At 36.4% G+C, this 4396-nt stretch overlaps 1 long non-coding RNA gene across 1 annotated transcript; it reads right to left on the bottom strand.

Moving 5' to 3' along the window:
- Positions 1-1006: 1006 nt before the first annotated feature.
- LOC125306179 lies at positions 1007-3458 on the bottom strand. The gene is made up of 6 exons (XR_007195512.1): positions 3348-3458; positions 2458-2574; positions 2223-2322; positions 1891-1977; positions 1641-1773; positions 1007-1282 (listed from the first exon to the last, which is right to left on the bottom strand). It is a non-coding gene; the product is annotated as an uncharacterized LOC125306179 (long non-coding RNA).
- Positions 3459-4396: the final 938 nt, after the last annotated feature.

The following is a 4396-nucleotide window of genomic DNA, read 5'->3' as shown; positions in this document are numbered from 1 at the left end:
ATGAGTTCATGTATCTCTACTGTTCTATAATGTAGCCTACCAGCAAGGTAGTATAGCCTACAGGAATAAAATATGTCCAGCAACAGGCAACAAAGTTGCTCTGTTTGTTTTGTGTTTTTTCAGTTGTCTTACAGTAACTTATTACAATGAGGTCTAACACAATCTAATTTAGCTCTTTACACATATAGTACCCTCCAGAATCATTGGCACCTCTGCTAAAGTTGACTAAAAACTGGTATAAAAATAATCTGTTGGTGATTTATTGTAATTTCACAATGAAAAATGAGGAAAAATCCAACCTTGAAGGGAAAGAAATTTATTTTGAGAAAAAGGAAAATGTCATGAAGAAATAAACAAAAACATGTTGCTCATACCCCTGCTTGTAATACCTTCTTAAGCCTCCCTTAAAGTGAAAAGGCTCTGAATCAGGGAATATTCATAGTGATATATTTCCTGATATGCGAAATATCAGGAAATATATTGGTTGATATGCTCCTGATATTTTAGTGCCAATTGCCATATCAGGAGCATATCAAAAGTCCTGAATGGGACTGCGACGACATGCAAGATATCCACACTTCATATTCTCACCTGATATGATCCATGTTTCAAGTATTAGCTACTTGTATGACCCCAGACACCTCTTGTTCTTGTTCCCATATACCCCCTGATATGTCAAACATGGGACTACGCATATACAGCCCATATACTGCCAGACACAGCTAATTTTGCAGGCATTTATGTGTATGCCTTTATTTGCTTTTCGATAGGCTTTATGCCTTTATTTTTAAAATTAATCATGTGATTTATATATGGTGATTTATGTAATGATTTTAAATGTGAGATGGTTATGTACTATCACTGAGCTTAATGTGCATCTTTAACTTAAATAATATTTCACATTAATTTTACATACACTTAATTACATTATTTACTTACACCTGCTAAATCCCAATGACTTATTTTACTTTACCATGAAAAATATACTGTACGACAGGCAATAAAATTTGTTACATGGCCTTTATTGTATTTATCAATTAATATTCAAATCAACATGGCTTTCTCGCCTGCAGTAGGGGGCTTACGCAGTGACACTCGCCCCCTCTCAATGACCTGCCTCGAGTGAGAACAGAGACTTCTGCTTGACCACAGTGGTTTAAACAGTCCATGGTCTGGGCGTGCAACGTCCTTTAAAACATTTTGGGCCCTTGTCCGTACTCTTCTGGTATAGATGGTAGGGAAAGGTGCTCTGATGGTCCCTTTGGCAGTAAAAGTCAGGTGTCTGTAAAAATAGAAAGAAAGTATACGTTACAATTTACCCTGTCCGTGAATATAATTAACTCAGCTTGTGTGACAAATAAAAGCAAACCCACAATAGCAGCCTAGACGTCAGGTGCAATAGTTAGAAGTAATGGAGATATGTATTACAGTTGTGCTCATAAGTTTACATAACCTTAGCATACACATACATTTAAAAATCATCTGATCTTAATGCCTTAAAAAAAAAAAGAGAGAAAATCCAACCTTTACGGAACACTTATTTATTTACGATACACAAAGAAAATTGCTGTCCTTAAAGGTTGGATTTTTCCTAATTTTTTTAATTAAGGCATTAAGATCAATTTCCAAAAGTATCATACCTAATTGCAACACTGTCTGCAGAAGCTCTTTCCTTCTTGCTTAAACCACCTTTCTGATGCCTAACATAGATCCTCCCCCATCTGACGTGCAGTGCCAGCCTCTGGCTCCAGGCTGGGACTTTCTGGATGGCACCTAAAAAAATAAAACAGCAATTGCTATACGTTATGTTATTGTTGATTAAGATAAAAATCAAACATTAAAAAATAAGTTGGTAAGTCAATCAGGTGTTCAAACAAAAATGATAATTACCTTATGAAGGCACCCTTGCCACCATCACCATCAATGTTATGTTATCACCAATTATTGATATCAGTTTATTTGTGAGGGTTTCAGTTTCTGTAAATAGAAAATAAGATTTAACTAAATTATGATTATGCTCAGTTTGGCATATATTCAACACATTATTTACATTACCACCAACATAATGGTAAACATGGCTAAACTTCAAAATTCAAGACTATTATTAAAAACGACAATAATGATGATTAGTTCCTGTATTAATGCATTACATTGCACATTTGTCAAACAAATTAGAGTGTGCACAGTGACATAGCCCTCATTCAAAACACACAAACACTTACAGCATGTTGAGGGCAGCAGCCATGGCTTCCAGACATAGTCAAGTAGCATGTAGTAGTAGCAGGACAGACCGACTTTGCCCTGGTCTGTTGATGGAGCCCACTACAGTCATAACAACAAACAGACACATGAAAAAAGGGGATAAACTAAACACAGCAACAGACACAAATACATGCAAACACATTATAATGTTATTTGCTATTCTACGTGTGTGTGTGTGTGTCTGTCTGTCTCTACCTGGTGAGTGAACTCTCTTGCAGGATTTGAACTTCTTTTGTATGGAAGTGGCACACATTTGGAATATTCCAGAATGCACTCAGTGTTGTCAGGGAAGCAGTCCTCACAACTCACTGCCTGCAAACAGAGAACAGAGGGAAATTAAGATGAATAAATTGCAAAATAAGCTTACACATAACGTGAAAAGACTATCACTGAAGCACTAATGCCCTCACATGCATCTTAAATAAACACATGCCTTGGCACAAGTCAGGTACAACCAAATAAGGGCTATGAAATGAAGAACATTTTGCCTAATACTACCCATACATCAGAAACCTTTGACAAGATTTGGCTTTCAAGCTTTACTCAAAAGACTACAATCTTTCAATAATCTTACCCAAATCTGGTCAAGTCTTCTGGTGTAAGGATGGCTTAATATAACACTATATGTTACCCTTCACAAACTAAAGATCCCTTCACTTGTCGGCATCATATTGAGGTACGTCAACCCCCTGTTCACGTTAGCCTGCATAGTCATTAGCAGCCACTATAAATGTAGCTTCTAGAAGTTATAGCTAGGTTAGCTAACCTACTCGTGCCTGATAGCCTTGGCCATTTCATTCAAACTAAAACTTTACATCCATAACGAAATCTCAGACAGACGTATTGTTGAATATGATATTACTACCATTCCAGATATTCCACACAATGGTAAAGTTAGTTATTGGAAAAGTTAACATTAACAGCTAGCAGCTAACGTTAGCGATGTTAGCTCGCAAGCTAGCAAACGTTAGCTGATTCTAACATGACGGTTAACAAACGGTTTTGGTTAACATTAATGCTAAAAACAGTATTTTCCTAATTAATTCCAGTTTTCAATTGGCATACAAAAGTACTGTAGTTCTTACCTTGGATATGATGGCGGCAGAGTTTTTACAGCTTGCAGTCAGATGCATGACAGAAAAGTGACGGTTGAAGTCACCACCAGTGGCAAGGAGTTCGTTGAAAAGTCAGTCAGGGGTGGGGGATGGGTATGCTGTGTGTTGCATGCTTTATCGAGAGGCAAAGCATAAGAAATCGTGGAAATTATTAGGCCTGCATATTTTAGTTACATTAAAATGACTACCAAACTGATTTTGTAGAAGTGTCAAAACATAGTAGCCAAGTGGGCTATTACTACTATTCTGATTATTAACATTATTGGTTCTCATATAGTTTGACGTCAATTTCATTTGAAGCCTTGTTCCTTAATTAAATCAACATTGGTTTATCAGTCACCCACGTTTTATAGACAAGTTACAACATGATTGATCCATTGTTACGTTGGCCCGCAAGGAAGCTTGTAATGTTAAAATAGTATGCTCAACTTTAACAAGTTTAATAAGCCTTTCTTATGTGTTATGGTTTGTAGCATATAGTATGTATTTATTTTCATTATAGGCTATTGATTGAATTGTTGTTTATTATTGCTATTCTTCTTAATGTAGGCCTACTTCAAATTGTTTAGGCTACTGTTAAATTTAACTTTGTATTGTTGTTATGTGGCAACTCCAGCTGAACCGAATTCATTTTGGCAGACAGCATTGGGGACAAGGGGAAAGCAGATAATTTAAAATGTGGACTTTATTCCTCCAACAGATCTCATGCATATTATACATAAAAAGTAGGCTAGACCTACAGACTATAGCAACTATAAAATCTCAAAGATATCATTGAAATTGAACCATAACCAAAATAATTAGGTAAGTAGGCTAGCCTTGACCTGAAAAGGTAGTCTTTACACTGTAAATAGTCTATTTTTGAATGTCCCGAAATTAGATAGAAATCAAACGGCAAATAGCCTATCAGTGATGTTTTATGGTACGTTTTGGGCGTAGGGCATGCATGACTTAATTAGGCAGATCTTGGGCCTAGGCTATCTAATATGATAGCCTAAGCCTATCCAAGGGTGGAGACC

This window comes from Alosa alosa, chromosome 13 (genome assembly GCF_017589495.1).
Source record: "Alosa alosa isolate M-15738 ecotype Scorff River chromosome 13, AALO_Geno_1.1, whole genome shotgun sequence".
Classification (NCBI taxonomy): domain Eukaryota; kingdom Metazoa; phylum Chordata; class Actinopteri; order Clupeiformes; family Clupeidae; genus Alosa; species Alosa alosa.
This window is presented reverse-complemented; position numbering and strand designations above follow the sequence as displayed.